Raw genomic sequence first — 18,093 nt, forward strand, 5'->3', positions numbered from 1 at the left:
GGCACACCACATGTCATTTTATGGATCTTAGAGGAGCATGTATCCATACTCACCATAAAAGATCTGTCAGAGAGATAGGAAGTGAACCAGTTGTGTACAGCACCAGAGAGGCCCACCATGTGTTTTAGTCTGTTTAAAAGAATAGCGTGGTCTACTGTATCAAAGGCTGCGCTTAGATCCAGCAGCACCAGGACTGAGAGCTTTTGGGCGTCCCAGTTACATCTAAGATCATTTAAAACCTTTAGGAGAGCCGTCTCTGTGCTGTGGTTCACCCTAAATCCAGACTGGAATATCTCCAGGATCTGTCTATCATTGAGAAAATCAGTAATCTGAGTAAAAACAAGTTTTTCTAAGACTTTACTTAAAAATGGTAAGTTGGATACAGGTCTGTAGTTATTAAAATCATTACAATCCAAATTGCTCTTCTTCAGAAGGGGCCTCACCACCGCCGTTTTAAAGGCAGCAGGGAAGACACCCAACTGAAGAGAGCAATTCATCATGTATAAAAGCTCAGCCTCAAAAAATCCATAAAGTGTTTTAAAGAGTGAAGAGGGGATTGGATCTAAAAGACATGTGGTGGGTCTCACTGTGGAGAAAACCTTCTGAAAGTTCTCAGCATTAACCAGGACAAAGCTGTCCAGTGTCTCCTCAGGTACAATCGAGCCCTCAGATGTGTTTACAATCATATCGCGATTAGATAAAATATCAGATCTGATGGCGCTGATCTTTCCCCTGAAGTGGTCTGCAAACTGCTCACAGAGCGAGTCTGTGGGGGTTCTTTGGGAGCTGTTAAAATCAGGGTTAAATAAATGATCTATGGTGGAAAAGAGGACCTTGGGATTATTTTTGTTAATACTGATTATTTTGGCGAAGTATGAATTTCTTGACTTCCTTAATGTATTATTGTACATTTTAAATTGCTCGGAAAATATTTGATGGTTGATATTATTTTTATTTTTCCTCCATCTCCTTTCTGCTGCCCTGCAATTTCTTTTGAGTTTTTTGACTTCTTCGTTTCTCCAGGGTGATGCATGTTTTACGTTAATCTTTTTGGTGGTGAGTGGAGCAACGGAGTCAAGGCTTTTCTTCAGTTTGCTGTTAAAATAACTAAAAATCAAATCGCAGGGTGCAGGTAAAATCACAGGGGGGCATTTGACTAAAACCCTGGTAAAATTTGCAGCCACTGTCACTGCTGTTTAGTTTTCTGTCTTCATTTATGTTGGAAGTGATAAGAAAGCTGTACGTTTTAATTTGTTTCCAAAACCCCACAGTCAGGACATGCTATATTGTATTTAGATAGAAGCTAGCGAGCTAACTTGCTGCTAACTTCTAACTCATATGTCATAAATTCCATTGTCATGGATGCCTGGATGTTTAACTCAGTTGTTACACCTGGTAGAGCAGAACGCTGATAATTTTATTAAAGATGAAAGACTTAAGACAGTGTTTTAACTCTCAGTAATGCCACAGTGATCATTTGATATATGGACCTGCAGCAGAGTTTAGGCCCAGACACGGCTAGTGACGTCAGACTCAACAATCGGATAGTGATATGAATTACTTTAGAACTCACCGGAGAGAAAATGCCGCGAGCAAACCAACAAAAAGCTGGGGATTGCACGGAACTCGATATCCGCTCGTCTCACCGCTGCAATCCATGCCTGGCGTCTTTGTTTGGTGATATCGGATACATGGGATCCCTCACGTTGCCGCCAGGATGGAAAACGATTAAAAGATTAATCCAGTTTCTTGCCTTCACGATCGTGAGATCTAACATTGCAACCGACTACACACGTACCACCATAGCTGAAGCTGTATCCTTTGTCTGGCCTACTGTGATGGCGGCAGGGGGCGCATTCTAAAATGTCATGTGACAATCTGATTCATGAAGAGTGATGATGTCACAAGGACATGTGATGATGTCACAAGGACATGTGATGATGTCACAAGCACATGCCTTTGAGCCTTTTCTATAAATAGGGGTCAGGAGCAGCAAGTTTTAGTCAGTTTGTTCGCAGCCTTCAAACGTTCGACCAGAGATATATTTGAAAGTATTTGTAAACCTCTTCAGAGTCACTGTGCACAGGATTAAAAATGTATCCACGAAAATGCCAACAAAGAATAAACAATCTTGCTGCCTCTCCTTCGAGGTCTGGCCGGCCACTCACTTCAAGAGGGAAGCCTGATATGACACGATCCATTGGTGCCTCATCAGTCCAAAGGACATTACAGGAAAACTCCGACCTACATGCAAAAATTAAACAAATTGAAGAAGAGAAGCTTCAACTGGAGGAGAAGTGCAGACAATTGGAAGCACGAAATCAAGAGCTGGAAAAACAACAGCAACGCCAGCCTTACACAAAAATTATTAGTGAGGCCTGGGAAGGAAAGTTTGGTGAAGCACGACAGAAGATTTTGTTCCTGATGAAGGAAAACAAGACAAAGAGTGCTGAATTAAAAGAAACGTCTGCCCAGCTTCAACGCGCGAATGCTACTATTGGGGAGATGCAAAGGGATCTCCAAAACATGGAGCAAAAGAATCAGGCGCTCCAAGGAACGCTTGATGAAGCTATGGAACAAACTGCACAAATCCTCGGACAGAAAAAGGAAGGGGTCACACAAATGCAGGACCAACTCAAAGGCATAAAGAAAAAATACGAAGTGCTGAAAGTCAGGCTGGATGAAACAGAGTGCAAAAAAAAAGAGCTTCTTCAAGAGAAAGAGCAACAGGAAGAAGAAAAAAAACGTATTATCCAGGACTCAGACAACTTGAAGCGCGAAAACGCTGAAATGCTTGCACAAAAGCAGCAACAAGAGAAAATAAATGAAGACCTGCAGCGTAAGCTTCAAGAAATCACAAGAAGAAATGAGCAGTTAGAAAAGATGCACAAGGAAAAACAACAGCAAAATACAGACAAGTGCAATCTATTAAAAGAAATGGAGCAAAGATGCCAGAAACTTGAGAAGGAAGTTGAAGAAACAACCGATCAGTTGAGAACCCTCATCCTAGAGAAAAAAGTGGTCGTGGAAAAGCTCATGGAAAAGAAGAAAAAACGTTTCCGCTTCTTCTGGAGGAGGGACACTCCTGCTCTTTCTACTTTTTCTATTTTTTCTACTGCTGACGTCACCTCGTCTCCCTCCACCTCTGTTCCATCTTAATTTTCACCTCTCCTCTCCCCTTCTCTCCTAACACTTCTTCCCTCTCTCCTTCATCTTTTTTCACCCCAACCAGTCCCGGCAGTTGACTGCCCCTCGTGAGCCTGGTTCTGCCGGAAGTTTCTGCCCGTTTAAAGGCAGTTTTTCTTCCCCACTGTCGCCTAGTGCTTGCTCAGAGGGGATTGTTGGGGTTTTCTCTTTTCTTTTTTTTTCCCTTCTTATTACCATTTTCCTTTATTTACCGATTTGTTTTGTTTACTTTTCTTTTATGTTGTTTCTTTATTTACTTGTTTAACTTTTTTTCAACTTATGTAATAAACTAATAAACCAATTGAATTTATCCTCTGCGTATTTTACATCTAATCTTTAAAGAATATTTCCAAAACATTTTCAAACATCACGATCTGTCTTTTGTTTGCTTGTTAAAACCCCGTAAATGGTGAAGTAAAAACCCTGTGATATGGTTTAAAACATCAAAATAGACTAAACAACTAGTCTAAAACTAAGAGACACAGGATAAAGTTGGTGTGAAGGTTTCAGTCTGTGAATGAATCTAAGCACCATCACCTTAACTTTAAATTCATCTCTGTTACCCTCTTTGTGACTGAACTCTGACCGTGAGCACCACAGCCACTGCGCACCAGTCACACGCACTTTAAATCCATCACAGTAAACCAGTTAGTTTACCTCAGTTTGTTTTGCAGCACATTTCACAACATGCAAAAGCATAATGTGCCATGTACAGACTCAAAATCTGATTTAAAAACATGAGGACTGACCTGTAAGCTTTACATTTACAGTTTATCACATACCACTGAGCAGTTCTTACCTGTAATTCTAAGCCCTCTTCTTCCTTTTCTGGTTTAAAACATCAAATTAGACTAAACAACTAGTCTAAAACCAAGAGACACTTAAATATTAAGTTAAACCTCTGGGGTTGCCGGACGCGTCGGCGCGTCAAAATCACATGACCAATTTAAGACGACACAGCTACAAGATGCAGCGATTCAGAGGCTGTATCCCAATTCAGGGTCTGCAGCCTTAAAGGCCGCATTTTAAGGCCGATTACGTCACAGCGACGCGACGAAGGCCTAAAAATAAATGTTTGTTTCAGTTCTATGAAGTTCTATGAGTATTTTGGATTAGTAGCACTGCTGTGTTTGTTGCATCATATTGCTGTAATTGTTTATATGCTTTATATATTCTGAGGTAAGTTGATCTATAGTGTTACATCATATTCTATAAGGATGTTATGTGTTTGTGTACTTTCTGCCCAGTTTGACCCATTTAGCAGAAGTCAGCTTGGTTCCACTTGCCTCTTACCCGTGATTTCAGTGGAAATTTCAAATTCAGGATCTGACACACACTGTTTCATGTCCTACACAGTTCTTGCAAGTTCATAGAAATTTCTGTTCAATTAGAACCAAATATTTGAGTTGATGGTTGAAATTGTTGTTGTAATTTGTGTTTTAAATATTTTTAGATTGATGTTTTGTTTCCTTTACAATATTGTAAAGGAAACAAAACATCAATCTAAAAATTGTCCTCTTTTTTATTTTTGCAGGGTGCCCTGGAAGAGCAGAGTTAATGTTCGACTCCTCCTGGTCAGGCTCTCCAGCTGGATGAGCCGAGGTCTCCCCTCTCGCCGCCGCCTCTGAACACACAAACACAAATTGCATGTGAAGCAGGAGGTGCAGATTTTTTTTGCTATTGTTTTCTAAATCCAGGCTTGATCACGTGGAGGTATTTGGAAAACTTTTTTTGGCCAGCGGACGACTGTTGTCTCGCAGAAAGTCAAATCAAATGTATGCGATACACAATCAATTCACAAGAACACATTAAAACAGAAGGTGCCTGATTTCAACTCAATTCTGCATCAAAACAGGGTAACAGAATTAAAACGAGTGTTTGCAGCAAATGTGAGCACAAAGCCTCACTTTGTACAAGCCTGCTATTAAAGTTCTCCTCTATGCAGACAACCTTCCTGTTTTCAAGGCACAACTTGGATCTGCTGCACAAATCTTATGGATACACGCTAAATGAAACAGTAGTGTGCACGACTCCAGATTCTGATCCCTCGTCCTAATATGGTCCTAAAAGGCTCACAAAAAACAACATAGCGATAGCAATAAAGCAAATGTTGAGGCTTCTAAATACAAAGTCCATAAACCAATGGCTGACATGGGTTTTATCATAAGGGTGATAAATATACAACATATGTTCTTAAGACTAAAAGTATAATACAGATTTTAGTCTGAGAGATCTGATGTTCATTTACCTGCAGATGCACTATACGTGCCTGCTCCGTGGTTTTCCACAACATTTTGCACATCACTATTTAATACAGGAAGTAGGTAGGTGAACTAAAACAAGTCATCTTTCTTTGTGAGAGGACAATATTAATGAAATAAACCTCAATGACATCATAGGGATCCCTAAAGATGCTCCTGCTGCTTTTCTTCCTCCTCATCCTAAACTTCCTTCTCCTCGACTTTCATCCAATTGTACTTCAATCTACTTGTGTTTCTCCCCCTCCTCTTCCTCATTTTGTTGGAGCTGTGAACAGAATTAGTGTGAATCTGAATTAATTTGTGCAAAAAAGTAAAATCTACAGCTTTTCAGTCAGAGGTGGTCTTTTGATTTAAGCCGGGTAGAGTAGATTTATGTGTTGATGCTGCCTGCTTCATCTCTGCGACTGGCTGCTGAGTGATATTTACACCCCGGCTGGATTACAAACTTTAACCACGTGCTGCACTTTGGCCCAGCGTTGATACCTCTTGTTAGTATAATGAACTCTTCTTGGCTTAATGTATGATGGTGGATAAATGAAATGTACAAAGAAAATTTAACTATATTACAAAAGGACATCTATCTTGGTAACATCAAATGACCGGAGCATAACTTGTTAACTAGTCTGAAAATAAGTTATACAGGAACAGTCACAGACACACCTTCTCATGTGTCACATTTCTATTCATTCAAAACACTTATGCATTGCTGTATTTTATACAGGCTGATGTGAGTATTTACACAAGCACACACACACACACACACACACACACACACACACACACACACACACACACACACACACACACACACACACACACCAGCTTATTTCTCTCTTATCCAGAGAAATCCTTTCATCAGCCTTTCAATGCTGGGTAATCAAAGTATAAAGAACCATGCCAGTCTCCTATTGCCAGAGGCTGAAGTGTGTGTGCAGTCACCAGGTGATAATCTGATATCATGTACTTCCCCACTGATGTTAGTGGGGAAGTACGATAGTGGCTCAAGAGTTGGGAGTTCGCCTTGTAATCGGAAGGTTGCCGGTTCGAGCCCCGGCTTGGACAGTCTCGATCGTTGTGTCATTGGGCAAGACACTTCACCCGTTGCCTACTGGTGGTGGTCAGAGGGCCCGGTGGCGCCAGTGTCCGGCAGCCTCGCCTCTGTCAGTGCGCCCCAGGGTGGCTGTGGTTACAATGTAGCTTGCTATCACCAGTGTGTGAATGTGTGCGTGAATGGGTGGATGACTGGATATGTAAAGCGCTTTGGGGTCCTTAGGGACTAGTAAAGCGCTATATAAATACAGGCCATTTACCATGTTAAGTAATATGAAAAAAAAAATGAATCCCACCTTAGGCCGAATGTGTGACTCTCTTCGTAGTGGAAGAGAGAATGAATCTTCCCATCCGAATTCACGGCAATCAGTCTGTCAATCAAATCCTGTGGAGTAAAATGAGAGGCTTTGAACAAGAATGCACCGGATAGGGTGCAAAACGAAAACTGTGTGGAAATTTACAATGGGTAAGGTGGAGAACGTATATCAGTCTCAGTGTGAGAGGGTTTATTTGAATGCGTTTGAAGTAAAACAAATGGGTGGGTGGTGTTTGGAGGCCAAATAAAAAGTGCAAACATGCCCTCAGATGGATGACAAAAAAAAACTGCAGTGTGTGGAAAAGAAGAAGAAGAAAAACACTTACAGGTATGGAGGTTGGCATCTCCCTCAGGGTGTATTCGCTTTTGTTGGCCAAAGACTGTCGGCCCAGCAGTTGCCACACCGACTGGGAAGAGGAGAGGAGGTTGACCAAGTACAGGAAGGACTGAAGAGGAAAGTAAATACAGCAGCTGTTAGAGAGAAAAAATGTATTTGCTTTTAAAGACCATTGTGAATGCATTTGTGCACGTCATGGATTGATCAAATCCTAACACATAATAATAATATAACACTATTCAACTACAAACACTACCGATAATATGACAAATAATATCTGTAGTATTCAAAGCAAAACAAAATGTAAAAAGAATTTATGATTGCAAAGATAAAACATGGTTTACCACACTCTCAAAACTGAATAAGACATATATTCTGAGCAGAGTGGTTGAGCAGAAACCTATTGCAGCCTGAAGAATATTAAACTACAGGAAAGCTCCCTGCATTTTTCACTGGGTCTGGTAGAACAGGGAAAACATATCATCAAAAGCATCAAAGGAAAAAAAGAGAGACACTTGCACAAACGAGCTACAACTTAGATTATATTAAACAGCTTCAAAGAAACGTAAAGAAAAAAACAAGATACGATGGATTTTTTTTTTCTAAAATAGAAATATCTATACTTTCATGTGTCTTCTGATGTTTCTGTGCATGTGTGAACTTATCTTCATATGTACTACCAAACCTCCTACTGTACTTAGCACAGATTAAAGCAAAGACTCGAGTTAATTCACCAAAGTGCTGGTGTGTGTATATTTAGTTTTCCTTTGACCTCAGCATATATGTATAACCCACTGATAAGGCAGACTTTAAAGTCGCCTGTGGCAGGACACAGTTTACACATCACTGGCTGTCCGTATTCACTTGGCTAGTCTCTCTGAGAGAGATGACTTGGCTGCTGTCAGAGGCCAAGCATCAGACACACACAGACAGGCTCACGCTGGAGCTTGTTGAAGCTTTCCTGAGAGAAATTCTGCCAAAAACATAACTAAAAATGCAGTCTTATGAAAGTAAGGCTTATTTGCCCAGACACCCATAAACCAATCAGCAAAAAGCCTTTCTTGTTAACAAAATCACTATTGCCAGTTTCTTAAATATGAATATTCACAAGTGAATTTTCTACATGGCTGCTGGTATCACAGCAACACATGGACCACTATTCTGAGTCCTGGGTTAATAATAATTGGAATCAATTTAATTTTAATCAATTTAAACACCTTTGTAACCAGTGAGCTAAAAACATGATGGAAAAGCAAAACTTCTAAGAGATCTGTGTCTGTACTATTATGTAGATATCTAAAAATTGGGGCATTGTGGGCTCCAGGAAGTTTCTCCTTCTCCCTCTCTCTCTCACACACACACGCACGCACATACATACAATACCTTAATGCAACTCCTATCTGTGGGGTCAATGGGAGTTGGTTTGGGACGGACCACTCTGATGTCGTCACTGCTGCACTCAAGAACAGACCATAGCTCTAGTACCAGGGCCCGAATAAAGCCTGAGACAGAACACGGAGAAATTTGTTGTACCAAACATTTATTTGAAATAGCAGCAACTAAAATTATTAACAGTGCTTTAATAAATAAACGACTGACTTTGTTATTGTGTCCAATCTTTTAAAGAAATCTGTCTTTGCATTGCTGGCACCGTTTTGATTGGAGGATTTGAATCTCAGGAAGGAAGGAATTTATAATGCCACTCCCTTTGATCCCATTTAATCTCTTCCCTGTTGCACTTTGGCCTGTCAGTAACTACATTTGAATTTTGCAGCTTCTGATTGGCTATACTTTATTGCACATAAAGGCTGGATAAAAACGTTAATGCAATCAAAATGTACGCAGCCCTCGCTGGAAAACTGGGGATACAGTACAGTACATAAATGATGAAGCAAAGACAAAACATTAGTGTCATGGAAGAAGAAATAGTCAGTGCATCACGGGAAGCTCCCAGCAATAAAACCTGCATTTGTATTGACACATAAACCTTAATTTGTGAGCAATTTTCAGTGTATTTCAGTTAAATTAACGAGACAAATATAACAAAAGGGATTTTATACTTAGAAGAAGAATATGAAATTGAAATATTAAACTAAGAAAACTATAAATACTGCAGTTCTAGAGTTACAGATATACAATTAAGCTTTGCATATCAGTGCTGTATAACCCAGGGAATGTACTTTTTTTTTTATAATTGAATAGTAATGGAAATCATGAACTGTTTTTCAGAGGTCATAGATCAAATGAGCAGTAGAGTTTTTCTCACAGAATGGTTCTTTCACATAGAAAGCAGTGTGTGCTGCAGGTTTAGCAAATGGCCCATCATTTGTAAGCTCTGTCTGGACTATATCACTTTTTGAGGTCATCCTTCTTTCTGTCAGTCTGCCCAAAACATCAACGGTATCGGTGAAGACAGAAGACAGTGACACATGGAATAGATGACAAGGATGCTGGACTGGAAGATCAAGTCTCAGACGCATTAGTGTGAGTAAGAGCATTTGGAAACCTGTCAGTTTCTTCGATATTGGCAGGAAATCTTTGACAGTGTTGAAGAGGGACATTAAGACTGCATAACAATATAGTCCAGTGTAATATCTTACTTTTTCGGTATCGTCCTTTAAGAAAGTTTCATTCAGCTCTGTCTTTTGCAACTGTGCTCGAAGCAGTCTGTTCTCCTCCAACAGCCGGTTTATTTCTGCTCTGCCCTGTTGACTGCACACACAGTCCTTCGTCTGCCCTTCAGCTTCCGTGACGCTGTCACTCCCATCACCACTGGATTTGTTACATCCATTTCATATGCTGGTTTGCCTGCAATAATGCCAAATCAAAAGCTACTCAGTCGACATGACGTGGTTCTGCAGCATCACACATTAGCATGTTTTATCTCATTATCTATGACCGCAGCGCATTGAAAAAAAAACCCACTAAAAGCCTTTTAGTTTGGTCCTTTTACAGCATCCTGCCATGCGATTACATTTGTTCCTGACCACCGAGAACACTCACGTTAACTTTTATCGAGTGGAAAAAAAGTTAGCGTGTTTATATTATGCTAACATAGCTGTGTCGCTAGCGGTCACGTAGCACATCATTATATACCAGCTAGCCCAAGTTCAGTAACCCTACAAATGTCACTGCTGTTTAGTTTTCTGTCTTCATTTATGTTGGAAGTGATAAGAAAGCTGTACGTTTTAATTTGTTTCCAAAACCCCGCAGTCAGGACATGCTATATTGTATTTAGATAGAAGCTAGCGAGCTAACTTGCTGCTAACTTCTAACTCATATGTCATAAATTCCATTGTCATGGATGCCTGGATGTTTAACTCAGTTGTTACACCTGGTAGAGCAGAACGCTGATAATTTTATTAAAGATGAAAGACTTAAGACAGTGTTTTAACTCTCAGTAATGCCACAGTGATCATTTGATATATGGACCTGCAGCAGAGTTTAGGCCCAGACACGGCTAGTGACGTCAGACTGAACAATCGGATAGTGATATGAATTACTTTAGAACTCACCGGAGAGAAAATGCCGCGAGCAAACCAACAAAAAGCTGGGGATTGCACGGAACTCGATATCCGCTCGTCTCACCGCTGCAATCCATGCCTGGCGTCTTTGTTTGGTGGATACATGGGATCCCTCACGTTGCCGCCAGGATGGAAAACGATGAAAAGATTAATCCAGTTTCTTGCCTTCACGATCGTGAGCTCTAACGTTGCAACCGACTACACACAGTCACTGCTTTGCTGTGCTTCTGCAGCATATCCAGTAATGGTGACAAATCCTCCAGCGTTGCAATAGGAAGCTGCTCTTAAGCGCAGAAAGAATTGTTTCCAGGGATTTCTATTTGTATCCAGCTTGGCGTGCAGGATCCTTTGTGTAATCTATGCTTACATATGTATTTTACACACAGACAATGTGAAAAATACAACACATTGCTATGGATTGATGCTGAAAGTGCTAATTGCACTAAAAAATTTAGCTGAAAAAATAACACCAACTAAATAGATAAGCATGTCTGTTAACAAAAAAACCCAAACGCTTTACCCAACTGGGGTTTTTCAACTACCTCAGGGACAAAGCTTTACCAAAATCTTCCAACTCAGACCCTGTGACAAGGTCTGTGAAAACCACGTTTTTATGCCTGAAATTCTACAGTACTACACTCCCAGCAGATGAGCTCATGCAGCCTGTCACGAACCGGGACATACAACCATGACAAAACAGGAGATGCACACACAATTTATTGTGTTATTAATTTAGATCAACTGTGCTAATATAGTATACCAAAATGAAAACAATAACTCAAATTTCTCATGTACACTTTCTACAGAGGCACCATCGAGAGCATCCTGTCGAGCTGCATCACTGTGTGGTTTGGAGCCTGCAATGCGTCCTGTCATAGAACCCTCCAACGCATAGTGAGAGCTGCAGAGAGGATCATTGGTGTCTCTCTCCCCTCCCTCCAGGACATTTACAGCACCCGTCTCACTAAAAAAGCCCTTTGCATAGCGGCTGATCCCACGCACCCAATGCAAAGCTTCTTCAAGCTGCTGCCGTCAGGGAGGAGACTGCGGAGTCTCCAGGCCAGGACCAGCAGACTGAAGGACAGCTTCATCCATCAGGCTGTCAGGAAGCTTAACTCCCTCCCGATTCTGCCCCCTCTCCCCTCCTCTCCTCCATGGTCTCACTGAACTCTGTCACATACACACACACACACTCACTGGCCTGCACCAGTTACCAGTCACTTTGTGGAGCATTGGACTGCCATTACCTCATAAGACTTTGTTGTTATACTATCTCTAACCGTATATTACTAGATGTCCATTTGCACTATTTGCCTATTTGCACTACTCTGCCTGGTTTACACTCAATGTCATTTACCCATACCTGAATATTGTATATTGTATATTGCATAGCTTTCTTGTTAAATTGTATTGTATTTATTTAAATTTTTACTTTTTAATTATTTTATTTGCATTTTTTAATCACTCTCTTATATTTAAATGTTCATTTGCTATTTCATCTAGGGTTTGAGAGTAACGAAATTTCTATTCTCTGTATGTCCTGTACATGTGGCAGAATTGACAAATAAAGTTGACTTTGACTTTGAGATATTTGAGGTTGTGCTGAAAATAATGGTGCCAAATAAGGCAAGAAAAACATATTTTAAAGGTGAAATATAGAGGTAAAATCAAAAATAGTCAAGAATGGCCAATTATACCCTGGACCACAGAGGGTTAAATTTGAAAACGGTTTTAAAAAAAAACATCCCCATTCTAAAATGTCATGTGACAATCTGATTCATGAAGAGTGATGATGTCACAAGGACATGTGATGATGTCACAAGGACATGTGAGGATGTCACAAGCACATGCCTTTGAGCCTTTGAAGTTTTTCTATAAATAGGGGTCAGGAGCAGCAAGTTTTAGTCAGTTTGTTCGCAGCCTTCAAACGTTCGACCAGAGCTATATTTGAAAGTATTTGTAAACCTCTTCAGAGTCACTGAAATTTTTTTTAAACGTTCTCACCAATTCACTGAGCAAACAAACACATTTCAGTCAAGATGACTTTCACCTCAAATCATCTTGAAATATGTAAAGGGACCCTTTTGGGAGGTCACTACAAGGTCGAGGGTTTCCTTGAAGAAGGGGGCTTTGGTATTGTAACCAAATGTTGCAATACAAAAACCAACAAAGTCGTTGCTATTAAAGTCAACAAGAGCGACCCTGAAATTCTGCAACAGGCGAAAATGGAAATTTACATACTGGAGAAGCTGCGAGGCTTGGATGCAGATAGATGCAACATTGTTAAATGGAATGACTTTTTCATCGACAGTGACCGCATCTGCTTAAATTTTGAACTCCTCGATGAAAGCCTGTGGCAGTACATGCGGTACCGGAGGAACCGGGTTCTCCCAGTAACAGAAATCAGGCCAGTGTTATTTCAGCTCGCAAATGCCCTGTCCCACCTGGGTTCTTTGGGAATAGTGCATGCTGACCTCAAACCTGGAAACATAATGGTTGTGGACCGCTATGAGTGTCCCATCAAAGTCAAACTTACAGACTTTGGTTTTGCATGTCCCGCATCTACAGTGATTCCTGGTGACTGTGTGGGGACGGTTGGTTATAAAGCACCTGAGGTTATGATTGGTAGTCTATTTAATGAAGCAATAGACATGTGGTCCCTGGGGCTGGTAGCTGTGGAGCTTGCTACTGGGTATCCTTTCTACCCTGGGAGAAATGATTATGATGTTTTGAAATTCATCATACAGACCCAGGGACAGCCACCAGATCATGTTTTAGACTCTGGCTTTTACACTGATAACTATTTCATAAAAGACAACTACAACGGACAACACTGGACATTTAAGACCGAAAGACAATTTCAAGATGAGACAGGTTGTCAGTCCAAGGACACTCGATGCATAAAACTTAAGTGCCTCGATGACCTTGAACAACTACTGAAGATAAGGGGGTGTTGGGAAAAAATCCAAAATGTATTTGTCAGCCTAATCAAAGAGATGTTAGCATTGGATCCAAACCAGCGCATAACACCCTCGGAGGTTCTCCACCACCCCTTTTTCAATCCTGGCCTCTCTAAGAGTTCTCCCTGCACTGACATGAGTAGCACAGGGGGACAAAACCTTGTGGTCTCTCAGCAGCCTTCTAGTTGCAAAAGAGAAGAATCACAGAAAATCAGCTGCAGTTCCCAAACCTCAGAAGAATTTTCTCAACAAGAATACGTCAACGCATCAGCCAACACATCCTCCTCTATAGATGATCTTGAAATATCTAAAGGGACCTTTTTGGGAGGTCACTACGAGGTCGAGGGTTTCCTTGGAGAAGGGGGCTTTGGTATTGTAACCAAATGTTGCAATACAAAAACCAACGAATTTGTTGCTATCAAAGTCAACAAAAATAACCCTGAAATTCTGCAACAGGCAAAAATGGAAATTCTCATCCTGGAGCAGCTGCGAGGCTTGGATGCAGATAGATGCAACATTGTTCAATGGAACGACTTTTTCATCGACGGTGACCGCATCTGCTTAAATTTTGAACTCCTTGACCAAAGCCTGTGGGACTACATAGAGGACCCGGAAAACCAGGGTCTCCCCATAAGCGAAATCAGGCCAATTTTACATCAACTCACAAATGCCCTGTCCCACCTGGGTTCTGTGGGAATAGTGCATGCTGACCTCAAACCTGGAAACATAATGGTTGTGGACTGCTATGAGTGTCCCATCAAAGTCAAACTTATAGACTTTGGCATTGCATGTCCCGCATCTACAGTGATTCCTGGTGACTGTGTGGGGACGGTTGGTTATAAAGCACCTGAGGTTATGATTGGTAGTCTATTTAATGAAGCAATAGACATGTGGTCCCTGGGGCTGGTAGCTGTGGAGCTTGCTACTGGGTATCCTTTCTACCCTGGGAGAAATGATTATGATGTTTTGAAATTCATCATACAGACCCAGGGACAGCCACCAGATCATGTTTTAGACTCTGGCTTTTACACTGATAACTATTTCATAAAAGACAACTACAATGGACAACGCTGGACATTTAAGACCGAAAGACAATTTCAAGATGAAACAGATTATCAGTCCAACGACACTCGATCCATAAAACTTAAGTGCCTCGATGACCTTGGACTAATGCTGAGTATAATGTGGGGCTGGGAAAAAATCCAAAATGTATTTGTCAGCCTAATCAAAGAGATGTTAGCATTGGATCCAAACCAGCGCATAACACCCTCGGAGGTTCTCCACCACCCCTTTTTCAATCCTGGCCTCTCTAAGAGTTCTCCCTGCACTGACATGAGTAGCACAGGGGGACAAAACCTTGTGGTCTCTCAGCAGCCTTCTAGTTGCAAAAGAGAAGAATCACAGAAAATCAGCTGCAGTTCCCAATACTCAGAAGAATTTTCTCAACAAGAATACGTCAACGCATCAGCCAACACATCCTCCTCTATAGATGATCTTGAAATATCTAAAGGGACCCTTTTGGGAGGTCACTACGAGGTCGAGGGTTTCCTTGGAGAAGGGGGCTTTGGTATTGTAACCAAATGTTGCAATACAAAAACCAACAAAGTTGTTGCTATTAAAGTCAACAAAAATAACCCTAAAATTCTCCAACAGGCAAAAATGGAAATTCTCATCCTGGAGCAGCTGCGAGGCTTGGATGCAGATAGATGCAACATTGTTCAATGGAACGACTTTTTCATCGACGGTGACCGCATCTGCTTAAATTTTGAACTCCTTGACCAAAGCCTGTGGGACTACATAGAGGACCCGGAAAACCAGGGTCTCCCCATAAGCGAAATCAGGCCAATTTTACATCAACTCACAAATGCCTTGTCCCACCTGGGTTCTTTGGGAATAGTGCATGCTGACCTCAAACCTGGAAACATAATGGTTGTGGACCGCTATGAGTGTCCCATCAAAGTCAAACTTATAGACTTTGGCATTGCATGTCCCGCATCTACAGTGATTCCTGGTGACTGTGTGGGGACGGTTGGTTATAAAGCACCTGAGGTTATGATTGGTAGTCTATTTAATGAAGCAATAGACATGTGGTCCCTGGGGCTGGTAGCTGTGGAGCTTGCTACTGGGTATCCTTTCTACCCTGGGAGAAATGATTATGATGTTTTGAAATTCATCATACAGACCCAGGGACAGCCACCAGATCATGTTTTAGACTCTGGCTTTTACACTGATAACTATTTCATAAAAGACAACTACAACGGACAACACTGGACATTTAAGACCGAAAGACAATTTCAAGATGAAACAGATTATCAGTCCAACGACACTCGATCCATAAAACTTAAGTGCCTCGATGACCTTGGACTAATGCTGAGTATAATGTGGGGCAAGGAAAAAATCCAAAATGTATTTGTCAGCCTAATCAAAGAGATGTTAGCATTGGATCCAAACCAGCGCATAACACCCTCGGAGGTTCTCCACCACCCCTTTTTCAGTCCTGGCCTCTCTAAGAGTTCTCCCTGACATGAGTAGCAAACGGGGACCAAACCTTGTGGTCTCTCAGCAGCCTTCAAAACAGAAAGATCATAGAGAATCAATCTCCAGCATTGCTTCAACCACGGACAAAAATGACAAAAACACAAACAGGGATTGTAAAAAGCCATTAACAGCAGATTACATTGCAAGAATTAATTAAGCTGCTCCAATAATGATCACTTTGGCTTTTTTGTCTTTTTTAATTTTCACTCCCCCCACCCCAACCAGTCGCGACAGATGGCTGTCCCTTTAAGAGCCTGGTTCTGTCGAAGGTTTCTTCCTTTTAGAAGGGAGTTTTTCCTTCCCACTGTCGCTCATTGCTTGCTCATAGGGAATCACTTGATTGTTGAGGTGGCCAAAACTCTAGGGGAACTAGCAATTCTTGTGAAAATTGAAAAGGGAAAAAAAGCCTAAAAACATAAAAACAACTGATGAATATGTTCTTGAACTAAGGCACAATTTTGCTTAAAATCCATTAAGTAATCTCTGTGTCAAGTTCTTACCAATATTCAAAGCGGAGCAGCGGACAACTTACCATTACATCAGTCCTTCAATCAGACATAATTTGATCCAAATTGGAAATAAACTGGATGTTTATTAAATAAACCAGCTTTAAGCATCATCTAATTGTTGTTTGTAACTCTTTTTAAATATAGTGCTAACCTTTAGCCTCCTAGTAGACATACATGTTTTATAAATGGGAAAATCCTCTTTTCTTTAGAAAAGTTAAGCTCTGACCTTGAAGTCAAGGTCCCTGAGATTTAAACCTTACAGAGATTTTTAGTAAATGCTACCATGGTATTAATTAAAAAATTCTACATTGTCTCGTTCTTGAGCTATTGCATTCACAAACTTGGGTGTCCACAGCGCCCCGCCATATACCAGACTCAAAAGATTATGAGGTAGGTGTTTTGTTTTTGTTTGTTTGTTTTTTAAGTTTTTTCATAAAGATTACAACATAAAAATAACACAATTGGGAATATTATTGTCATTTTTGAAAACACTATTTTGATGTTATCTAATGCAGTGCAAAAAATAAATAACTAAATTGATAACTGGCACTGAGTCTTCTGTGTGCACACATTCTGCATCAACACACAGGGAGACACTGAGACTTCAGAAATTTTTCACTGTGTTTGTCTATACAGCCACAACTTTCAGATTTTTCACAAACAAGCAGCATGGATTTTGTCCTCATCATTTCAGCTAGAAGTACTTTATAAGGGGGTCTTTCAAGTGAACATTGAACAGGTACAGGTGCTTGAAATCCTTGAAAATGCTCGTTCAGGAGTTAGGCCTTTTTCATACAATCCCCCCATTTTCAAAGGCTCAAATTGGATTGAACAAGCAAGTTTTTTTGTTAATAATTGACCGTTTGGAGTGTAGAACTCATAGATATCAAATGTTGTTTCCTCCCTTGCGAGGCCTTTACTGTATCTGCCTTCAGTTCTGGTTGCTTTGCACTGTGAAGCTATTTGAAAGTATTTGTCAAAGAACAATGAGCACTAGATATCCACTAGATGGTGTTATAGTAAAACACAAGCATAACCCTCACTTAGACAATTTTACCTGATACACAGTTTGTGACCATGTATTTACTCTTCTGGCACTTTGCCTTCACAATTTTGTATTAATTTCACTACCTTTTGGCATGATCACCTTTTAATTTGTTTCTCACATTTGTGACAAAGACACTGCACTGGAGGCAAACAAGACTGTGTAAATACATTCAGCAAGTTGGATTAGTTTCCAGTTTCTGCTGAATACAAGCAAAAACCAGTCACTTCAGAAAGATGTTCAGAATAAAATCTGTAAAACTGCCAAAGAGCAGCACGTGAAGGTAACCGACATGAAGATAACAACAGGGTAACAAATGCAAGTGAATATGAGCATCTTTTTATTTCGCAGCCTTCCGTAAAGACGC

The 18,093-nt window shown here is 40.7% G+C and overlaps 1 pseudogene across 1 annotated transcript in view; it reads right to left on the reverse strand.

The window, feature by feature from the left end:
• Positions 1 to 10,816, reverse strand: part of LOC308385976 (polypeptide N-acetylgalactosaminyltransferase 17-like) — a 48,173-nt pseudogene extending 37,357 nt beyond the window's left edge. Inside the window, exons 1-4 of the transcript XR_013974720.1 lie at positions 10,666 to 10,816; positions 8,534 to 8,652; positions 7,140 to 7,259; positions 6,794 to 6,882 (exon numbers count right to left, since the gene is read on the reverse strand). The product of XR_013974720.1 is annotated as a polypeptide N-acetylgalactosaminyltransferase 17-like (transcript). The remainder of the gene's footprint in view (positions 1 to 6,793; positions 6,883 to 7,139; positions 7,260 to 8,533; positions 8,653 to 10,665) is intronic.
• Positions 10,817 to 18,093: the final 7,277 nt, after the last annotated feature.

The sequence above is a fragment of the Rhamphochromis sp. 'chilingali' genome, assembly GCF_963969265.1.
Source record: "Rhamphochromis sp. 'chilingali' genome assembly, chromosome: 18".
NCBI classification, from domain to species: domain Eukaryota; kingdom Metazoa; phylum Chordata; class Actinopteri; order Cichliformes; family Cichlidae; genus Rhamphochromis; species Rhamphochromis sp. 'chilingali'.